The sequence below is a fragment of the Nicotiana tomentosiformis genome, chromosome 8 (genome assembly GCF_000390325.3).
Source record: "Nicotiana tomentosiformis chromosome 8, ASM39032v3, whole genome shotgun sequence".
NCBI lineage: Eukaryota > Viridiplantae > Streptophyta > Magnoliopsida > Solanales > Solanaceae > Nicotiana > Nicotiana tomentosiformis.
Window position 1 is genome coordinate 17,393,913 of NC_090819.1, and position 25,471 is coordinate 17,419,383.

Sequence of the window (25,471 nt, forward strand, 5' to 3'; positions counted from 1 at the left end):
ATCTCCCAACCACGGGAATTTGGGATATAATTATTCAACCCCTTCCCCAGATCATCGAGGGAGGAGAAGTGCCACTATTTCGGCTTTGAAAGGGTGCCATCTTTTGTCCAAGCCAACGGAGCTTGCGAATTACCTGAATTTGTTGGCCTCAGAGAAAGATTGGAAGAAAATGCACTCCTTTTTCGGGGAATGCCTGATAAATAATGCCATGCACAATAAAGCATAGGTACCGTACTAGTTTCCCCGTATTCACATGTTGCGATGGAAATCCTATCCTTGATATTTTTTATTTGCAGGCTAACTTTATTTCTTCTGAAGGCCTACAAAGGTTGATTCTTGACAAACAAGGACTTGCTTCCCAGCGGGATCAGCTTTTGGCCGAGAGGAACAAACTTGATGTACGCCTTCCGGTATTGGAAGAAAAAGCCGCTTAGATGGGAGAGCTCGAGGCTCGGTTGTAGCAGAGCAAGTAAGATAAAATGGCCCACAGTCAAGAATCTGCTCAATTGCAAGAAAATCTTCAAGATGCTAAGGCTAAGTGGGCCGAGTTACATGACGATGTGCTTGCTGCTACCGAGTGCGAGTCTGCCTTGGAGGATCAAATAAATAACTTGAAGACAGAGTTGAACTCCAAAACTGAGGAAACCAACACTGCCGAGGAGAAGAAGGCCAAAATGAAAGAGAGGTTTAAGAGAATCATGGAGCAAAATCGGATCCCTTTATCTACAACTATCGAGCTTGATTCTCGCCTCGGTGCCATGAGATACGAAAGGGATGGCCTTTAGACCGAAATTGATAGACTCAAAGAAAAACTCCAGCACTAAGAGGATTCATTAAAGCAGTATATAAAATACATGAAAGAATCATGGAGTAAAGAACACAACCTGCAAGTCTGAATAGCTCCGTTAATCATGAAACATTTATAATGCCATGCATATGCGTATAAATGTCACATCATGCATAGGTATGTGCGTACATAACATCATTAATCCTCTGTGGGCATCCTATCATATCATCTTGGCCTCCGTGGGCGAAATCATTATCGTAGACCAGCTGATCAAGTGGTGGTGCGTATATAACACTATAACTTTTTCCTATATCCCATATATACATATAATATATGCGTATATAATGCCATCTGGTCATGGGTCAACGTACATGTATAAATGAATGCAATGCATAATGAAGTAAGTCTATAATATCTCTTGGAATGTCATAAGACCCATGAACAGACGATATGATAGTAAGACATATGGGGAATCAAGAACATAGGCACTCCTAGTGCTTCTATGAATAGAGGCATTTATGAAAGTTGCACGTTTGCTTGTTTTGTTTGTATCGTATGGATCATGATAAAAGGAAATAAGGGATATCCTTAACATAACATAACTCTATTGAGTCCTTAATACCTTCCAAGCAATTCTTCAAATAACTCAACTCAATCTACCATAGCATAAGGAGATTCAAAATCAGTGTTGAGTAAAGGCTAAGTCCACAACTTAAACTAGTAGCTCGTTTATGTAAATTTGGGCAGCATCTCCCCTGTAACAAAAGCCTCCTCCAATACCTTATACCAATAACAATGAACAGAGCAATACATCAACACATAATTATCAATAACAAGACACGATATAACAACAACAAGTCACAACTACTTCACGACGAGCGACAAGCTCCGATTGGAATCCGTATACCCCTTATCACACCTTATAGACTTTTTACTTTAACTTAACAATATCATTAACAAGACAATGAATTCATTCATCAATTATTCCATCCTTATACCATGTATTTATAATAAAGAAAATAATCCACAACTCCAACTATCCTCAATTGGCAACTTTATTCACTAGTTCATGTCTAGTCCATCTATTTAACTTAATCAACATCAAGATAACCTTAATCACGTAAAATAACACAATATAATTACCTTCTATAGTGTATTCAAGTCTATACCCATGTTATATATAGCTTACAACAGCCCAACACACCCCAATCACTTCATACCCAAAACGACAACTATAGTAGCGTTAAACACCCCAAAATGTTATAAAGAACGACTAATACACCATTTCGCCATTATGTGGTGTTTATCTACACAATTTCTCCTCCAAAACTCCATTAAATATTAGCAAAATAGACAGCCCAAAAGCAACACGAAACAGCCCACAAAACAGTCCACTACAAGTCAAATAACTCGAACTCACTGCTTCCGATCACCGTCCCGTGAGTTCTAACTATTAGGAAACGAATTTATCAACATTTCTTGATATTTAAAATCTTAAATACAGAAATTAGGCATACTCTTACCTATTAAATACATTCCAAAACTCAAACTACAAATAAAAAGAGAGGCGATGTATCGATACTTACGTCGTAGGGGTCGTTTTAATGTTATTGCTTCTTGATTTCATGCCCGGGATGATAATCATGTTTGAAGCCCTTGTAGATAGCTTAAGGGTAAGGTTATGGGTGTTATTTGGTCGTGAACTACGGAAAAATGGAGAAAGAGATGAGATAAGGGATGTAAATATCCCGTTTTTTAAAAAGTCAAAAAGGTGCTACTTGGCACCTTCACATTTGCCTTTCTTCAGACGCTTATATCTTTTTATCTGGATGTCGTATGAACAAAAGGTTATGATTGTTGGAAACTACATTCCAAGAACTTCAATTTTCTATATAACACGCAAAGTCTATTGCTCAAAAAGCTCCGTTACAAGGCAAATCCTTAGTCGGTTTTTCCGCAACTTTAATCCGATTTTTTCAAACTTTATATTTCATATCCAAATATCATATATAGTCATATCATGATTTTAAACTCATTTAAATCATGATTAACAGGTCTCATATTCATCTCAACTTACTTAAGACTTCGGTAAACCTTTCTTATCATTGTAGAAAGATTTCATCCTTTTTGAGCTTACATTAGATAATCCTATAATGAAAGTGACGTCTGAAGTACGGAGTGTAACAACATGTCCCCGTAGAAACATTTATCCCAGAATAATACTCTTAAAGGCTTGCGAAAATGAGACGTAACATCATTAAACCACTTTATATACTTCCAAAGAGAATCTCATTTTCAAGATTACATCAATTGACTTACGACGTACTTTCACGTACAAAAACATGGGGTGTAACATCATTCCCCTCTTTGGAACATTCGTCCTCGAATGTTGACTAATGCGCTTATCATTCTCATAACATATGGCTCTTATGAATACTTTATTATTGTCATTTGCCATCTAGGCAAATGTTTTATGAATAAATCCAAAGGCCAGGGCATTCCCCCTTTAGGCCTATTTCTCACACCGCTACTCGTGGTCACAATTCTTCCAATATCGTAACTATTTCTACCTTCTAGCATGCAGTCTGTATGTCTTTTTCCTTGTATGTGCGCCTATGCGACTCTTCTCTTATTTTTCTCTAGCTTTTAGCCAATCTCTAGGCCTTACTTTGTGAACATATACAGGACTACGACAAGCTATCCCTCTGGGAATCTATAGGTATACTGAAGTTCTTCGCTTAGTACTTTGTTGAATGTACCACTATTGCTATATTTTGTTTCCTAGCCTTGGTTATCTGTCCTTATGGATTTAGTGCATCTAGGTAGGTCATACCGTACTATAACACTTACTACGGTTTATTATTACCGAGGTTTGCTACCCAACTCCAGGTTACTCTCTCACTACTTATCCAATATGTATAAATCTAAGTCCTTTAATGCTTCCTTATTACTGTTCATCTAAAGAATGACATTATAACCTCCTCATATACTTTGGAATTTTTATCCACCTATTATTGATTCATCTTAATATTGATCTATATCTACCACTGATAACTTGAGACCTCTTACGTAATATATTGTCACTAGGTCTCACGTCTCATCGGGGAGCATCTGAAGTGATTTTCCTTATCCACCTAGGGTGATACTATACTTCAATAACTGTATTTCATAGCATCCCGGCGTGATTAATCTTATATGGGTATTCTTATCCCATGCAATTAATGAAATCCCTTTTCTTAAAATCATTACTCATTCAAAAGCCTAAACGTCATCCTCGTATCTATCACCATTACACCCTTATTCTACTACTAGGGCAACATTTTATCTCTTCTAATTGCTCATATTCTTAGACTCCTCTGAGTTCCTTTAGATTGTACCGAGCTTTCTATAACTCATGGAAACCATCAGCTCTCTTGTTGTGATAGGCTTAATCTCGAGGCCTTACCTGTTCTCGTCACCTTCTCACCCACCTTTTCATAACCTTACTCTTGTCTACCAAAAACCTTGTCGCTCTATCATACTTTAGCCTACGACCTACACATATCTATTTATACTACTCGCAATCTTCCTTTAAATTGCCAGCACCATAGATTTCCTTTCGTGCCTTCTCAGTTGTCTTTAAATGTAAGCAATGGCTTTTCCTGGTCGTTCTGCCACTTGTTGCATGAATACTTGGTTCATCTTAGTGCCCACACATGTTGGAATTCTATGCAACCCATATGATCTTAAATATCATCTTTTGATTTTCTTCTTCTTCCCGTTCATTAGCCATGATATATGCCACTTTCTTATTGAGTGCATACAATGTTGTAGTGGGACTGTTGTTACAAGACCATTTCTTCTTTATGTCACTATGCTTAGGTGGAAGCCTTCTTCGTTATTTCCTCAGCTAGTCTTTCTTTGTAGTACTTAAGGAGACCTTCTGGCTCTTGTAAAGTTACGAGCTTGTTATATTGTATACCCGAAGGAATTTTCGATGTTCTTACTCCCCTACAAATATCCTTAGTTACATACATCCATGCCCTTGTGCTTGTAGGGTTACTTCTTAACTCAAATTTTGATTGTCTCTTTAGTTGCACTCTCTCTTATTTTCGTAACACTTATACGGTACCTTTACTTACTCCAACTCCTATCTGAATATTTCTCAAGGGTTACGATGTCATATCTGCGAGATTGAATTCACTATGTTAGGGTTCACTATGTCTATCTTGCATGATCTATTTATTTATCCCTGACCTCTTGTCTAGCCATAACTAGGCTCTTCCTGAATCAAGTACAGACTACTCGTTGGTTCATTCTTATATCTATATTTTGCGTAACCCCTTTTGGGTTATGTCCTTTGTCTTGACTTACCTCTTGTACTGATCCTTATGTATCGAGTATTCATTCCCACTTATTTATCAGTATCATCTGATGCAGAACCCTTACTGCCTCTCTCCGGCGTCATGCTTGCATAATGTTCTGGAGTCGTATCATATTTGTAGGATCTGAATAAATTCAATCTCATTCCTTTCACCTTTTTACCGTATTCTTTCTTTACTATTCCATAGTTACCTCTTCATCTTTGGCATCTTTTCAAATCTTTACTGACATCTTACCCGCCTTGCGGTAACCCTTATGTACTAAGGATAACTAAATTTCTTACGCACGAGGGTGACACCTAGTGTAACTGTCACACTTAGTCCCTTAAGCTTAACTCTGCTCACAATGCTTGCTTTAGGGAAACGTCTTCCCGAATGACCTTAAAGGTTATTCTTCTGTTGTCCATTCTATTATCGCTGGAACGCGATCTCTGAAATTCTCACGATGTCGACTATTATCAAATCCTTCGGTCCTGAATTCATGTTCAGTTTATCTTATTCACTAGCCCATACTAATATTTATTACTCCGGGGGTTTGAGTTTTCCTTTTGGTAATCAAGTACGAGTCACCAATGCATTTTTCGAAATGGGGACATGGCTTTATGGCTTATACTCTTTTATTGTCTCAAGGCATGTCACCTCTTGTCTTTTCCTTCACTTGACTATAGAATTTGTAATCCTATCATATTTTGATTTATTGTTATCATCCATTTATCACATCTTACTCATAATGCTTCATTTACTCCCTTCTTATTCTCCGGATAATATTTTTGTCTATCACTTTATTATGAAAACTTCAATAAAACGTTCTTTCATTTTTAGCTCCCCTTGCTTCATCTCGCGGGCTCTTCAGAATGCCTAACATTCTCCTCTTTTTTTTTTCTAGAGATGGGAGTCATACTAAGGTAAATATTTATCCCGTCTAGGATTCCACTGGCTATCTTCTGAAAATTCTAGTATTCATATCTGATTGTACTGTTCTAGAGTTCACCATCTGGGTGTCTCACAATGAGAACTATTACCACGTTTGCAATATCCTTCGGAAATAAGAGCTAATAATAACAATGCATCCATGATTTTGGGTTACTCTGACCCCAGCTGGATCCTGGTATTCCTTCCTACTCTTAAACTATATCTGTTAGCTCCCATATAACATAATTGAGATAGGTGTGGTCAATTGTATATATCTCTGTTACTGTTGAAAGTAACTCAAAATGTTTATATTTCTCTGCCTGAATTGTAAATACTGATAATCTTCACTAACTGGGTACCTCATATCCTTCTTCACCTTGCTTCTTTTCCTTGTTGAAACTTGTATCTACCTTCTGATTCTCTAATTGCTTTTTACCGTAGGGGTGGATAGATATTCATGCCTTATGACTCATTATCAATAAACTTACACGTCTTAGTACATACATGATCTGCTAAAGACCTTACATTTATTCATCATAAGCATGATGCAAAATCAGGTTCCTCTTACTCAACTCTTCCGCATCCACATTCAACCTCTTACCAACTGTCTTTCTGGATGTAGGTATCATTGTATTATGAATAAAATATAATTTAGGAGTATGAATTGTTACAACTGATCTCTACCATACGATCTAGAGTAAGAAGTAAGAGTGACAGTCCTAAATGCCTTGTAGCCCCCTGCTTATAAGTGTGGTGCACAACACACCCATAAACAAGACTCTACTAGGCACGACTTGTAGACTCCCTAGGACAGAACTGCTCTGATACCAATTTTATCACAACCCAAACCGTAGGGATGCTACGGGCACCCAGTGCCTAACTCAACCGAGTGCCAATGTAACGTATCCTTCTTATCATACTATCATGGTAAATGAGTCGGAAAGGCCGTCATGAGATAACTAGAATTCAACATAAGAGAATACTCGACATGGGATGACCCAACATGATATAGAAACTTATGCATGCGACATACGGGCCTATAAGGCCGACATGATCATTTGTATACACAAAACATAGGCCGACAAGGCCATACAAGTATCCATATACATGACATCTGTCTACAATCCTCTACGAGTACATAAATGTAATAAATTTCAAGATATGGCCCCGCCATACCAATCAATACATGTCCAATTCATACTGACTAGATAGGCAACCCCGGAGCAAATGGAGTGCACCAACACCTTCCGTTGAGATGATAAATGATATCCTACTAGGAGGACTCTCAACCTGTCTATCGGGACCTACGGGCATGAAACGCATCATCCCCAGGCAAAAGGGACGTCAGTACAAATAAAGTACCTAGTATGTAAGGCATGAAAGCAGTATATAAAAGACATGAAAGAAACATGGAGTAAAGAACTCAACCTGTAAGTATGAATAGCTCTGTGAATCATGAAACATTTATAATGCCATGCATATGCGTATAAATGTCACATCATGCATAGGTATGTGCGTACATAACATCATTAATCCTCTGTGGGCATCCTATCATATCATCTTGGCCTCCGTGGGCGAAATCATTATCGTAGACCAGCTGATCAAGTGGTGGTGCGTATATAACACTATAACTTTTTCCTATATCCCATATATACATATAATATATGCGTATATAATGCCATCTGGTCATGGGTCAACGTACATGTATAAATGAATGCAATGCATAATGAAGTAAGTCTATAATATCTCTTGGAATGTCATAAGACCCATGAACAGACGATATGATAGTAAGACATATGGGGAATCAAGAACATAGGCACTCCTAGTGCTTCTATGAATAGAGGCATTTATGAAAGTTGCGCGTTTGCTCGTTTCGTTTGTATCGTATGGATCAAGACAAAAAGAAATAAGGGATAGCCTTAACATACCATAACTCCATTGAGTTCTTAATACCTTCCAAGCAATTCTTCAAACAACTCAATTCAATCTACCATAGCATAAAGAGATTCAAAATCAGTGTTGAGTAAAGTCTAAGTCCGCAACTTAAACTAGTAGCTCGTTTATGTAAATTTGGGCAGCATCTCCCTTGTAACAATAGCCTCCTCCAATACCATATACTGTCACGACCCAAAATTCCCACCTTTGGATCGTGATGGCGCCTAACATTTCACTTGCTAGGCAAGCCAACATTAGTATAATATAATCCTTTTTAAATTTATTAATTACAAAGAAACAAATGCGGAAGTAAAGTCTGAAATAAAGTGAATAATCCATAAAAATAACAGAGTCTAAATACCATCCCAGAATTGGTGTCACAAGTGCACAAGCTTCTAGAATAATATAAATAAAGGTCTGAATAAAATAAAGCTACCTAAAAAGAAATACACAGCTGAAATAAGATAGACGGGGACTTCAAAACTGCGGACGCTGTGCAGTTATACCTCAAGTCTCCTCTGAGTAGCTGAAATCCGAGCAATTCTATGGTACGCGGCTGGGACCAACTCCGAAATCTGCAGAAGAAGTGCAGAGTGTAGTATTAGTACAACCGACCCCATGTACTGGTAAGTGCTGAGCCTAACCTCGACGAAGTAGTGATGAGGCTAAGGCAACTCACTCACATTAACCTGTACACAATAATAGTAACAACAACAATAATAGAAATAAATCAGGTAACTCATTTTTAATAGTTGAAGCCAACTCAACAGTCATAGCCAATTATTATTTCAATAAATTTCCATTGCAGCGTGCAACCCGTTCCCACCATATATTCATTTTCAACCCTCCAATATATTTATTTTAATCAAGTATATACATAGACTTTTAAATAAGTCTGTTGTGGCGTGCAATCCGATCCCCCAATATAGACTTTTTAATAAGTCTGTTGCGGCGTGCAATCCGATCCCTCAATATAGACTTTTTAATAAGTCTGTTGCGGCGTGCAACCCGATCCCCCAATATGGACTTTTAATAAGTCTGTTGCGACGTGCAACCCGATACCCCAATATATTCATTTCAATCAATTATGTTGCGGCATGCAACCCGCTCTTCCAATATATCCATTTAACAATTCTTATAGAAGAAATTGCCCCAATAAATGCAACAATTAATATAAAATTTTTAAGACAACAAACATATAATAATTATGAAACAAACAGTGACAAATATTAATTTATTATGGAAATCAAGAAGAAAATAGGCATTTTACTATTTAATTTGCTAAATGTCAAGTAGCAATTAATGCACATAAATCAAATCAGCATGTAGCAATTATTGCAGGAATTCAAGAATTAATATTTGACAAAAAATAGGAGAGAAACAATTATCATAACAATTAATTCGTGTATTAAAATAAATTTAGGATTTTTAAATAATTATGCAAACAATTAATTTGACGACGTATAGACACTCGTCACCTCGCCTATACGTCGTTCACATGCATTTCACATAACAAATAATTTAAAGGATCTATTCCCTTAAGTCAAGGTTAACCACGATAAATTCCAATAAATTATTCGACCACAGCTTTTCCTTTTGAATTTGTCTCCAAAAGCGTCAAATCTATTCACAAACAATTCGATATACTCAATACGAATCATAGGAATTAATTCCATATGCATTTACTAATTTTCCAGATAAAAATCCAAAATTTAATTAAATATTCGACAGTGGGACCCACATTTCAAATCCAAGAAAAACTCGCGAAATCCGAACACCCGTTCTGCTACGAGTTCAACTATATAAAAATTATCCAATTTCGATGTCAAATGGACCTTCAAATCTTAAATTTTTATTTTTGGAAGATTTTATAATAATCTGATTTTCTTCCATAAATCCACGGATTCATGATGTAAATGAGTATAGAATCATGAAATATAATAAATATAGGATAAGGAGCACTTATCCCAATGTTTTCCTATGAAAATTGCCCAAGAATCACCTTACCCGAGCTCAAAAAATGAAAATGGTTGAAAATGGGACGAATCCCATTTTCCAGAACTTAAGTTATGTTTCTCGGATTTTTAACTTATGCGATCGCATACAGTGCTTCGCAATTGATCTACGCGAATGCGTATAACACCACGCGAACATGATGCTTTGAATCACAAACTTACGCGATCGCGAACGACCTCACGCGATGAGTAAAGCACGTGGCTCAGCTTTAGCCTCTTTAACTCTACGCGAACACGACCTTGACCACGCGTTCGCGAAGCACCACTTCACACACCTACGCGATCGCGTCCTCAAATTCGTGAACACGAAGAACAACTTTGGCTGGCCGCTCATATTGCCTTACGCGATCGCGAACGACCTCACGCGATCGCAATGAGTAAACATTCTGCAATAAAACACCAGAAATCTGCCATCTTCCTTAAGTCCAAAATGGCCCGTTGAGCATCTGAAACTCACCCGAGTCCTCGGGGCTCCAAACTAAACATGCATACCAATCCTAAAACATCATACGAAATTGCTCGCGTGATCAAATTGCCAAAATAACACCTAGAACTACGAATTGAACACCAAATCGAATGGAATTTTTAAGAAAATTTTAAAACTTATATTTTCACAATCGGACTTCCGAATCACGTCAAATCAACTTCGTTTCTCACCAAATTAGACAGACAAGTCATAAATATTATAGTAGGCCTATACCGGGCTCCGAAACCAAAATACGGATCCGGTGTCAATAAATCCAATATCAGTAAATTCTCAAAAATCATTAAGCTTTCAAACTTTTAATTTTTCATCAAAATTCCATATCTTGGGCTAGGGACCTCGGAATTCGATTCCGGGCATACGCCCAAGTTCCAAATCACGATGTGGACCTACCGAAATTGTCAAAATACCGATCCGAGTCTGTTTGTTCAAAATGTTGACCAAAGTCAACTCAGTTGAGTTTTAAAGCTCTATTTTATATTTTAATCCATTTTTCACATAATTAATTATTAAATTTAAAGATGACATTTTGGATCATCACATTCTTTACCTCTAAAACAAACGTTCGTCCTCGAACGAAATTAGAAAAAGTACCTGAGCTGGTGAATAAGTGTGGATATTTACTCCGCATGTCCGACTCGGACTCCCAGGTAGATGCCTCTTTCGGCTGACCTCTCCATTGCACTCGAACTGAAGGATAACTCTTAGAACTCAACTTCCAGACCTACTGGGCTAGAATAGCCACCGGCTCCTCATCGTAAGTCAAATCTTTGTCCAATTGGACTGAGCTGAAATCTAACACATGGGACGGATCACCATGATTTTTCTGGAGCATAGACACATAGAACACCGGATGAACCGCCGATAAACTAGGTGGTAATGCAGGCCTGCTTCACCCACCCTTTCAAGAATTTCAAAGGGTCTGATATACCTAGAGCTCAACTTGCCCTTCTTTCCGAACCTCATTACACCTTTCATAGGTGAAACCCGGAGCAATATTCTTTCTCCAACCATGAATGCAATATCACGAACTTTACGGTCGACATAACTCTTTTGCCTAGACTGAGCTGTGCGAAGTCGATCCGGAATAATCTTGACCTTATCCAAGGCATCCTGTACCAAATCGGTACCTAACAACCGAGCCTCTCCTGGTTCAAACCAGCCAACTGGCGAACGTCATCGCCTTACATATAATGCCTCTTATGGAGACATCTGAATGCTCGACTGGTAGGTATTATTATAAGCAAACTCAGCAAGTGGAAAGAATTGATCCCATGAACCTCCAAAGTCTATAACACAAGCGCGAAGCATATCTTCCAATATTTGAATGGTGCGCTCCGACTGTCCGTCTGTCTGTGGATGAAATGCTATACTCAACTCAACCCGTGTGTCTAACTCACGCTGTACAACCCTCCAGAAGTGTGAGGTAAACTGCGTACCTCGATCTAAAATAATAGACACGGGCACACCGTGAAGGCGGACAATCTCATGAATGTAAATTTCAGCTAACCCCTCTGAAGAATAGGTAACTACCACTAGAATGAAATGTGCTAACTTGGTCAACCTGTCCACAGTGACCCAAACTGCGTCAAAATTTCTCTGAGTCCGTGGGAGTCCAACAACAAAATCCATAGTGATACGCTCCCACTTCCACTCAGTAATTTCTAACTTCTGAAGCAAACCACCAGGTCTCTGATGCTCGTACTTAACTTGCTGAAAATTCAGACACCGAGCTACGTATGCAACTATATCCTTTTTCATTCTCCTCCACTAATAATGTTGCCGCAAATCTTGATACATTTTGGCGGTACCTGGATGAATAGAATAGCTGGATTTGTGTGCCTCTTCAAGAATTAATTCACGAAGCCCGTTAACATTAGGCACACAAATACGACCCTGCATTCACAGAACTCCATCTTCCCCCACAGAAACCTGCTTGGCATCACTGTGTCGCACCGTGTCCTTAAGGACAAGTAAATGAGGATCATCATACTGCCTTTCCCTGATGCGCTCATATAAAAAAGATCGAGCGACTGTGCAAGCTAGAACCCGAATGGGTTCTGAAATATCTAACCTCACGAAATGATTAGCCAAAGCCTAAACATCTGCAGCTAACAACCTCTCACCAACCGGAAAAAACGCAAGACTGCCCATACTCACAGCCTTTCTACTCAAAGCATCAGCCACCATGTTGGCCTTTCCGGGGTGATACAAAATAGTGATATCATAGTCTTTCAACAATTCCAACCATCTTCTCTGCCTCAAATTAATATCTTTTTGTTTGAACAGATACTAAAGGCTACGATGATCAGTAAATACCTCACACAAGACACTGTAGAGGTAATGTCTCCAAATCTTCAGCGCGTGAACAATGGCTGCCAATTCTAAGTCATGAACAAGTTAATTCTTCTCATGAACTTTCAACTAACGCGATGCATATGCAATCACCTTGCCATCTTGCATTAATACTGCACCAAGCCCAATGTGAGATGCGTCACAATATACCATATACGATCCTAAACCTGTGGGTAATACCAGCACTGGCACCGTAGTCAAAGCTGTCTTGAGCTTCTGAAAGCTCTCAACTCACACTCGCCTGACCATCTGAATGGGACACCCTTTTGGGTCAGTCTGGTCAATGGGCTTGCTATAGATGAAAACCCTTCCATAAACCGGCGATAATAACCTGCCAAACCCAGGAAACTCCGGATCTCTGTAACTGAAGTAGGTCTAGAAAAATTCTGAACAGCCTCAATCTTCTTAGGATCCACCTTTATGCCTTTTGTCGATACAACATGCCCCAAAAAGGCAACTAAGTCTAACCAAAACTAAAATTTTGAAAATTTGGCATATAACTGATTATTATTCAAAGTATGAAGCACACTCCGAAGATGTTGCTCATGCTCCTCTCGACTGTTGGGGTAAATCAAGATATCATCAATGAATACAACCACAAAAGAATCCAAATAGGTCTTGAACACCCAATTCATCAAATCCATAAATGCTGCTGGGGCATTTGTCAACCCAAATGACATTACTAGGAATTTGTAATGCCCATACTGAGTTCGAAAAGCTGTTTTAGGGACATCAGATGCCCTAATATTCAACTGATGGTAACCATACCTCAAGTCTTGTAACTGCTCCTTCAATTCTTTCAACTTCGGCGGGGCAATTCGGTATGGTGGAATAGAAATGGGCTGAGTGCCCGTAGCTAAATCAATACAGAAGTCAATATCTCTGTCGGATGGCATCTCCGGCAAATCTGCAGGAAATACTTCTGGAAATTCACGAACAACTGGTACTGAGTCCATAGAAGGAACATCTGCACTGGGATCATGAATATAAGCCAAATAGGCTAGACACTCTTTCTCTACCATACGCCGAGCTTTCATATAAGAAATAACCCTGCTAGCAGAATGACCAGGAGTTCCTTTCCACTCTAATCGAGGTAACCCCGGCATGTGTAGGGTCACTGTCTTGGCATGACAATCCAATATAGCATGATAAGGTGACAACCAATCCATACCCAAGATGACATCAAAATCTACCATATCAAGAAGTAGAAGATCCACACTAGTCTCAAGACTACCAATAGTAATCACACATGAAATATAGACATGGTCTACTATAACAGAGTCTCCCACCGGTGTAGATACACACATAGAAGCACTCAGAGAATAACAAGGCACAACCAAATATGAAGCAAAATAGGAGGACACATATGAATAAATAGATCCTGGATCAAATAGAACTAAAGTATCTCTATGGAAAACTGGAATAATACATGTGATCACAGCATCAGATGACTCGATCTCAGGCCTAGCTGGAAAAGCATAAAATCGGGGCTGGGCCCCACCACTCTGAACCGTGTCTCTGGGATGGCCTCTAACTGGCTGGCCTCCACTTCTAACGGTCTGACCTCCAACTCTAATGGCCTAACCTCCACCTCTAATGGCCTGACCTCCACCTCTAGCTACCTGACCCCTACCTCTAGCTGGATGAGCAGGTGGTGAAGCAATCGGTGCCGGTATGATGGAACGAGAATCCTGCTGAGATCTGTTACTCGCTAACCTAGGGCAATACCTCCTGATGTGACCAATGTTCCCACACTCATAACACCCATCTTGATGCCGTGGCTGCTGAAGCTGACGCTGACCCGAATGGGCCAGATAACCGCTGTAGTCACTCTGGAGTGGTGGTGCACTGATAGGAGCTGTGCACTAAAGGCTGGCTGCCCATAGTAAGGCATAGTAGGACCGTGACTCCCTGAAGCACCGTGAGATGCCTGAAACGCTGAATGAAATGGTCTGGGAGGATGACCCCTACCAAAATTACCCCTGCCTCCAGACGAGGCACCACTGAAACCACCGAACTGACGAGGCCTCTTATCAGACCTCTACCATCTCTACTGTGCAAGAACCATCTCGATCCTCATCGCGACATTAGCAGCCACCTAAAACGAAATCTCACTTCCGGTCTCCTTAGCTATCTGAAGCCTGATAGGGTGACTAAGTCCCTAAATAAACCTCCTCACTCTCTCTCCTTCAGTAGGTAGTAAAATGAGAACATGACGATCCAAATCCACAAAATGGGACTCATACTGGGTAACAGTCATACTGCCCCTGCTGTAGACGCTCAAATTGCTTGCGGTAATCCTCTCTCAGTGTGATAGGAAGTAACTTCTCCAGAAATAGCTGAGAGAACTGCTCCCAGGTAAGTGCAGGCGATCCAACTGGTCTAGCCAATGTATAATCTCTCCAACAGGTGCAGCTGCTCGAGCTCTGGACTGAGCTCTACATCTGCCTCTGCCTCGGCCTCTAGCACAACTTCTGTCTCGACCTCTACCCCTGGCCATAGTTGCCACCGGGGGCTCTGGTCCCTGTCCATCGGTAGATGTATTACGTGTTCTCACCATCTACGAGAGAATAAGAGTAGAATGGTTCAATCATCGATGATAGAATAAATTCGCATGACGGAATAATAAAGAAGTGATATTGTTCCTAAACTTCATAGCCTCTGAGAGATAAGTACAAACGTCTTCGTATCGATCCTTCAGACTCTACTAAGCTTGCTCGTGACTCGTGAGACCTATGTAACCTAGTACTCTGATACCAACTGTCACGACCCAAAATTTCCACCTTCGGATCGTGATGGCGCCTAACATTTCACTTGCTAGGCAAGCCAACGTTAGAATAATATAATCCATTTTAAAATAATTTTTAAATTTATTAATAACAAAGAAACAAATGTGGAAGTAAAGTCTGTAATGTAGTGAATAATCCATAAAGATAACAGAGTCTGAATACCATCCCAGAATTGGTGTCACAGGTGCACGAGCTTCTAGAATAATGCAAATAAAGGTCTGAATAAAATAAAGCTGTCTAAAAACAAATACACAACTGAAATAAGATAGACGTGGACTTCAGAACTGCGGACGCTGTGCAGTTATACCTCAAATCTCCTCTGAGTAGCTGAAATCCGAGCAAGTCTATGGTACGCCGCTGGGACCAACTCCGAAATCTGCACAAGAAGTGCAGAGTGTAGTATCAGTACAACCGACCCTATGTACTGGTAAGTGCTGAACCTAACCTCGACGAAGTAGTGACGAGGCTAAAGCAGGTCACTCACATTAACCTGTACGCAATAATAGTAATAACAACAATAATAGAAATAAATCAGGTAACTCATTTTTAATAGTTGAAGCCAACTCAGCAGTCATAACCAACTATTATTTCAACAAATTTTCGTTGCAGCGTGCAACCCGTTCCCACCATATATTCATTTTTAACCCTCCAATATATTTATTTTAATCAAGTATATACATAGACTTTTAAATAAGTCTGTTGCGGCGTGCAATCCGATCCCCCAATATAGACTTTTTAATAAGTCTGTTGCGGCGTGCAATCCAATCCCTCAATATAGACTTTTTAATAAGTCTGTTGCGGCGTGCAACCCGATCCCCCAATATGGACTTTTAATAAGTCTGTTGCGGCGTGCAACCCGATACCCCAATATATTCATTTTAATCAATTCTGTTGCGGCGTGCAACCCGCTCCTCCAATATATCCATTTACCAATTTTTATAGAAGAAATTGCCCCAATAAATGCAATAATTAATATAAATTTTTTAAGACAACAAGCATGCAATAACTATGATTTAATTATGAAACAAACAATGACAAATATCAAATTATTATGGAAATCAGGAAGAAAATAGGCAGTTTACTATTTAATATGCTAAATGTCAAGTAGCAATTAATGCACATAAATCAAATTAGCATGTAGTAATTATTGCAGGAATTCAATAATTAATATTTGACAAAGAATATGAGAGAAACAATTAACATAACAATTAATTCGTGTATTAAAATAAATTTAGGATTTTTAAATAATTATGCAAATAATTAATTTGACGACTTATAGACACTCGTCACCTCGCATATACGGCGTTCACATGCATTTCACATAACAAATAATTTAAGGGATCTATTCCCTCAATCAAGGTTAACCACGACAAATTCCAATAAATTATTCGACCATAACTTTTCCTTTTGAATTTGTCTCCAAAAGCGTCAAATCTATTCACAAACAATTCGATATAATCAATACGAATCATAGGAATTAATTCCATATAAATTTACTAATTTTCCGGATAAAAAATTGAAATTCAATTAAATATTCGACAGTGGGATCCACGACTCAAATCCTGGAAAAACTCATGAAATCCGAACACTCGTTCTGCTACGAGTTCAACCATACAAAAATTATCCAATTCCGATGTCAAATGGACCTTCAAATCTTAAATTTTCATTTTTGGAAGATTTTATAAAAATATGATTTTTCTTCCATAAATTCACGGATTGATAATGTAAATGAGTATGGAATCATGAAATATAATCAATATAGGATACGGAACACTTACTCCAATGTTATTCCGTGAAAATCGCCCAAGAATCGCCTTACCCGAGCTCAAAAATGGAAAATAGTTGAAAATGGGACGAATCCCATTTTCCAGAACTTAAGTTCTGTTTCTCGGATTTTTACCTTATGCGATCGCGTATAGTGCTTCGCGATCGCGAAGCACATTTTTGGCTGCCCAGCTTTTTGCTCTACGCGAACGCGATGATTTGACTCACAGACTTACGCGACCGCGAACGACCTCACGCGATCGCAATGAGTAAAGCGCGTGGCTCAGCTTTAGCCTCTTTAACTCTACGCCAACGCGACCTTGACCACGCGTTCGCGAAGCACCACTTCTCACACCTACGCGATCGCATCCTCAAATTCGCGAACACGAAGAACAACTTTGGGTGGCCTCTCAGATTGCCTTACGCGATCGCAAACGACCTCACGTGATCGCAATGAGTAAAAATTCTGCAACAAAACACCAGAAATCTGCCATTTTTCTTAAGTCCAAAATGGCCCGTTGAGCATACGAAACACACCCGAGCCCTCGGGCCTCCAAACCAAACATGCACACAAGTCCTAAAACATCATACGAACTTGCTCGCGCGATCAAATCGCCAAAATAACACCTAGAACTACGAATAGAACACCAAATCGAATGGAATTTTCAAAAATTTTTTAAAACTTATACTTTCACAACCGGACGTCCGAATCACGTCAAATCAACTCTGTTTCTCACAAAATTCGATAGACAAGTCATAAATATTATAGTGGACCTATACCGAGATCCGAAATAAAAATACAGACCCGGTGTCAATAAATCTAACATCAGTAAATTCTCAAAAATCATTAAGCTTTCAAACTTTTAATTTTTCATCAAAATTCCATATCTCAGGCTAGATCATCGGAATTCGATTCCGGGCATACGCCCAAGTCCCAAATCACGATATGGACCTACCGGAACTGTCAAAACACTGATCCGAGTCTGTTTGCTCAAAATATTGACCAAAGTCAACTCAGTTGAGTTTTAAAGCTCTATTTCACATTGTAATCCATTTTGCACATAAAAACTTTCCGGAAAATTATACGAACTGCGCACGCACGTCGAGGAGTGATAAATAGTGCTTTTCGAGGTCTTAGAACATAAAATTAATTATTAAATTTAAAAATAATATTTTGGGTCATCACATATATCAACAACAATGACCAGAGCAATCCATCAATAAATAATTATCAATCACAAGACACCATATAACAACAACAAGTCACAACTACTTCACGACGGGCGGCAAGCTCCGATTGGAATCCGTATACCCCTTATCACACCTTATAGACTTCTTAATTTAACTTAACAATATCATTAACAAGATAATGAATTCATTCATCAATGATTCCAGCCTTATACCATATATTTATAACAAAAGATATAATCCGCAACTCCAACTATCCTCAATTGACAACTTTATTCACTAGTTCATGTCTAGTACATCCATTTAACTTAATCAACATCAAGATAACCTTAAGCACATAAAATAACACAATATAATTACCTCCTACAGTGGATTCAAGTCGAGATCCATGTTATATATATATATCTTATAACAGCCCAACATACCCCAATCACTTCATACCCAAAACGACAACTATAGTAGCATCAAACACCCCGAAAATGTTATAAAGAACGACTAATCTACCTTTTCGCCATTATGTGGTGTTTCTCCGCACAATTTCTCCTCCGAAACTCCATTAAATAGTAGAAAAATAGACATCCCAAAATCAACACGAAACAGCCCACAAAACAGTCCACTACAAGTCAAATAACTCGAACTCACGGCTTTCGATTACCGTCCCGTGAGTTCTAACTATTAGGAAACAAATTTATCAACATTTTTTGATATTTAAAAGCTTAAATACAGAAATTAGACATACTATTAACTATTAAATATATTCGAAAACTCAAACTACAAAGTAAAAGAGAAGCGATATAGCGATACTTACGTCGTAAGGGTCGTTTTAATGTTCTCGCTTCTTGATTTCGTGCCCGGAATGATAATCTTGTTTGAAGCCCTTGTAGAGAGATTAAGGGTAAGGTTAGGGGTGTTATTTGGTCGTGCTATCTGGAAAAATAGAGAAAGATACGAGATAAGGGATGTAAATATCCCATTTTTAAAAAGTCAAAAAGGTGCTACTTGGCACCCTCGCATTAGCCCTTCTTCAGACGCTTATATCTTTTTATCCGGACGTCATATGAACAAACGGTTAAGAGCATTGGAAACTACATTCTAGGAAATTTAATTTGGTATATAATATGTCCCAAAAATACCCCATATAACACACGAAATATATTGCTCAAAAAGCTCTGTTACAAGGCAAATCCTTAGTCAGTTTTTCCGCAACTTTAATCCGATTTTTTCCAAACTTTATATTTCATATCCAAATATCATATATAGTCATATAATGACTTTAAACACATTTAAATCATGATTAACAAGTCTCATATTCATTTCAACTTACTTAAGACTTCGGTAAACCTTTCTTATCTTTGTAGAAGGATTTCGTCCTTTTTGAGCTTATATTAGATAATCCTATAATGACAGTGACGTCTGAAGTACGGGGAGTAACATGTCCCCTTAGAAACATTTGTCCCAGAATGATAACTCTTAAAGGCTTGCAAAAATGGGACGTAACATCATTAAATCACTTTATATACTTCCAAAGAGGATCTTATTTTCAAGCTTACATCAATTGACTTACGACATACTTTCACGTACAAAAACATAGGGTGCAATAGCTCCTCGGCCTTTTCCTTTGCTTCTCGAAGCTGGAACTCAGCCGAAGTCAGTTGCGCCCGAGTAGTCTCCTTCTCCAAGGCCATACGATCCATCCCGCCCCTCAATTAGTCGGTCTCGGACTTGACAACATCCATTTCAACTCGAAGTTGGGCAACTTGGTCGATTTTCTGTTGGACCTGCGGATTCCGATCGTTAGTTAAAGATCCTAGCTCTTCATCTCTAACCTCAAATATCTTTACTTGCTCGTCCAGATTGGCATGCTCCTTCCGAGCCACCTCGAGCTCAGCTCGGAGGCTCTTGGCCTCCCCTCACGCTGCTCACTAAGAAGTTTGTAGGAATATCTCTTCTCAGTGAGCCCTCAGACCTAGACCTCAAGCTGTTTCAGCTCATCCCGGTATCAGAGGAAAGTCTCTTGGTGAAGCACCGCTGCCTACAAACACAAAGTGAGAATGTTAGAGTTATCTGCAAAATAGCCTAAGTACAAATTGAGAACCATTGAGGAATATCTAAAGTTACCCGATTTAACGTCTGTTGCATTTTGTTGAACAGATAGAGTGCATCCACCTCATATATATTGGTATGATCATTCTCAGTCACCAGACATCGAAGATAACTAGCCACCCCTACGGGGGAGGAGAGGACCCAGGAGTCCTCCGAAAGGGATAAAGTGATGAATTCCTTCCGGCCAGGATCCGCACTCGGGGCAGGGAATCAATTGACCAGTTTGGGACTCCAGTAAGGTCCGCTTGCTCCCGAATATGGGATCTTCCTCGTTATCTCTAAATCACCCAACCTGGTGACACCCTCCGTGGCTATAAAGTCCACTCCATCAAAGAAGCCGCAGAAGGGATCGTTCGCTCCGAGGACTCCCTCATTGGGACATTATTTCACCGTGTAAGCCTCATTGTACATGGACTCAGTGAACGAAGGTGATGGTGATCTCTATCGCACCGAGAGCTTCCTTCGGCGCACTGCCCACGTCTTGGGAAGCTTCGGTCTCGGCCTCTTCCTTGACCTCTCTAGCTCGATGAAGACCGACATCATCTCTCTCTGGTTCGGAGGCCCTTTGCCCTTCGAGTCATGTAGACACTTGGGCCACCGGATTGAAGGTTTCTTCTTCCTGTTCTTCTCCAGGTTCATTCCTCAGCTGATAGAGAGAACCCGTAGGAGGTGCTCGAGCGCTGGTGCTTTCTTTGGACTTACGCACCAGCCTTCTCTTTGGCTTTTTCTTCTCCGAGCTCGGAGAACTAGGTCCCCTTTTTATTTTCTTCTCTTCACCCTATCTCGGAGCAGGGGACTCGGTAGGGATATCATCGCTACCAGATGGGGGCCTTATTTGGACGTCCTTGGATAAACCTGCAAAAATGAATAAAGCAAGTGAGAATTTTGCATAAGGAAAACCAAATATTAGCCATGAAGAAGATCTCACCATGTGAATGGGCCTCCCATCGGCCCTTTGAAAGCTCTCTCCATGAGTGCTCGGAATAAGTCCTTTGTGATACAATGCCTTCGATCCACTCCTTGAGTCGAGAAACTTCATTCGAGATCCGGGCAATAGCTGCACCGTCACAGAACACCAATAAGAAGGAAGGAAAAGGGCGATGAATAAAACCTTGAGAGCAAAATTATATACTTACGTTTGATGTTCCACTTCTTAGGGAATGACAGTACTCGGTTGGGATCAAGTCCGAGGTCCTCACTCGAACGAAACGGCCAAGCCATCCTTGATCCTTATCTTCATCGATACTCGAGAACGCAACTTTATTAGCCCGACGAGCGAGCTTGATCAGTCCTCCCCGGTAGATTCAGGGACTGTATAAACTCATAAGGTGGTCGATCGTGAAAGGGAACCCCTCAATCTTTCTCACAAAGAAGCAGAGGAGGATTACGATCCTCCAGAAAGAAGGGTGAATCTGACCGAGGGTTACCTTGTATCTCTTGCAGAAGTTGATGATGACCTGGTCGAAGAGTACCAACGTGAAGGGATAAGTGTAAACACTTAAAAATCCCTCGATATGGGTGGTGATGGCTTCGTCAGGTTAAGGAACCACCACATGTTTGTCAACCCAGTTGTCATCCTTTTTGACTTCAGAGAGAACATCTTCGGTGATCGAGCAGATATACCTCGAGACCGCATCACATCGGCATGGTACGAAAGAAGGTTTTTCAACCTTGAAATTGGCATTGATCGGGCACCCCCAGAAATAAACATTTTCAGAGGAGGCTCCGGTGCTGGTTCCTCGACAGCAGTGCGCGAGACTATTTCCTCGGTAGCCGACCGTGAGGTAGAGGGAGTTTCTTTTTGGGGAACGGATTTTGAAGTCTTCGCCATTTATTTGAAGAATAAAGTAAAAAGAGGAATTTAAAAGAGTATGATTGATGGTTTGGGATAAAGATAGAACAAAAGTTCTTTTAAAAGAATTTCAGAGTAACCAGAACATTAATGCTAGGAAGTTTTGAAATTTCTAAGGTACGAGGGAAGAAGGTTTGAAAGTAAAGTTTGAATGAACTAATGAGGGGGTATTTATAGCTTCCCAGCGATGGTTCACATCTAGGAGTGGCCGACCAACAACTGGCTAGTATTTAATGCCATTAAGACTTGACTGACGAGACATTTTGACTGTTTATCCAAGTCAGGATCGGAAGTTCATGTCGTTTCTCATCATCTACTCTCCGAAAAATGAGGAGACTATTTGCATACGGTCGAAATCGAGCTCGCCTATAACTTGATATATTAGGCTTGGAATGTGGCCGCCAAGGATTGAAGATCGACCTTAAGTCCCACCAAGCTAGAACTCGAGGTCGGAACGCCTGCCTTCGAGGAGCAGTGAGTCCGCTATCGACCTTAGCCTCGAACGAGGTCGGAGAAACATTGTCGAGTTAACTAACAGAAGACCGAAATATTCGCGACTGGTCGGATATTACGACGGGAATCTCAGCACGTATCAGTAAGGAACCGGCAATCAGCGAATCAAGAGATCTTTTACCTTTTTATAGAATTGTACCTAAAGTAAGATTCCTCTATTATATAAGGGGGGGGGGTTGATTATTCATGGGACACATTGTAACACTCATCCAAAGGAACATATTATTATTCTCTTGTTGTTCTGTTCTAATATCAATCAAAGCACTTTTGGCTCGAGGGTGGCTAACCTTCTAGGGCTAAGATTGTTCAACTTGTATGGTTAGAATTTACTTTTCCATTACTTATTCCAATTGCAATCTAATTTGTCGTTTTGTATCAAGTTAAATCATGTATCCTTAAAACTATTTACAAATTCAATTATTATCCGATTTTGAGGATAAACTATGATGACCCAAAATGTTATCTTTAAATTTAATAAGTAATTTTGTGTTCTAAGACCTCAAAAAGCACCATCTACTATTCCTCGACTTGCGTGCATAGTCCGAAAAAATTTTCGGAAAGTGTTTATGTGAAAAATGGATTAAAATGTGAAATAGAGCTTTAAAACTCAACTGAGTTGACTTTAGTCAATGTTTTGAGCAAACGGACTCAGATCAGTATTTTAACAATTCCAGTAGGTCCGTATCGTGATTTGGGACTTGGGCGTATGCCCGGAATCAAATTCCGAGGTTCCTAGCCCGAGATATGGAATTTTGATGAAAAATTAAAAGCTTGAAAGCTTAATGATTTTTAAGAAATTACTGATGTTGGATTTATTGACCCGGGGTCCGTATTTTGGTTTCGGAGCTCGGTATAGGTCCACAACAATATTTATGACTTGTCTGCCAAATTTGGTGAGAATCGTAGTTGATTTGACGTGATTTGGACGTCCGGTTGTAAAAATATAAGTTTTAAAGTTTTCTTGATAATTTCTTTTGATTTGGTGTCCGATTCATAGTTCTTGGTGTTATTTTGGCGATTTGATCGCGCGAGCAAGTTTATATGATGTTTTAGAACTTGTATGCATGTTTGGTTTGGAGCCCCGAGGGCTCGAGTGAGTTTCGGATAGGCTACGGGATGATTTCAGACTTAGGAAGTCTGATTTTCTGCAGACCTTGGGCTTCTGGTATTTCCTTCATCGCGTTCGCCAATGTATTCTCGCGAACGCGAAGAGCAAACTGAGTTGGCTAAATTTTCCTTCTTCGCGAATGTGAATTTTGGACGACGAACGCGAAGCTATGGGGACTTTACCCTTCGCTAACGCGACCAGCTCAACGCGAACGAGAAGCTTTAGAGGCATGGGGGAGGGGTCAGTTGTCCTTCTACGCGAACGTGAGCACTGGAACGCGAACGCAAAGGCCAGGGGGGAATATCCTTTACAGACGCGAAGGAGGACTCGCGAACGTGAAAGCCACAGGCTGCTACTCATCGCGAATGCGACAGGCCCTTCGCGAACGCGAAGAAGGCCTGACGCCTGTGACTTAAAACACAACCAAAACGGGATTTTTCCCATTTTTCACAAACCCTCAATTAGAACTCGGTTTAGGGGCGATTTCAAAGGAGTTTTTCATGATTTCGAACTAGGTAAGTGTTCTTTATCATATAGTGATTGTATTTCATAAATCTAAGTCTATATTCATCATTTTTTCGGATTTAGACGGAAGAAATTGGAATTTTTGTAAAACTTTCCAAAAATAAAAAATTTAGATTTGAAGGTCCATTTGACATCAAAATTGGATAATGTTTATATGGTTGGACTCGTCTCGGAATGGGTGTTCGGATTTCGTAAGCTTTTTCAAGATTTGAGACGTGGGTTCCACTGTCAAATAATTTAATGAATTTCAGATTTTTATCCGGAAATTTAGTAAATTCACATGGAATTAATTCCTATGATTCGTATTGAATATATCGAATTGTTTGTGAATAGATTTGAAGCTTTTGGAGACAAATTTAAAAGGAAAAGTTGTGTTTGAGTAATTGATTGGAATTTGCAAAGCGAGGTAAGTGTCGTGGTTAACCTTGACTTGAGGGAATAGAACCCTTAAATTATTTGTTATGTGAATTGCATGTGAACGACGTATAGGCAAGGTGACGAGTGTCTATACGTCGTCGAATTAATTGTTTGCATAATTATTTAAAAATCATAAATTATTTTAAATCATGAATGAATTACTATATTAATTGTTTCACTCATAATTCCTTGTCAAATATTAATTCTTGAATTCCTGTAATAATTGCTACATGTTTATTTGAATTATGTGCATTAATTGCTACTTGACATTTAGTATATTAAATATTAAACTGTCTATTTTCTCCCTGATTTTCATAATAATTTGCTATTTGTCATTGTTTGTTTCATAATTAAATCATAATT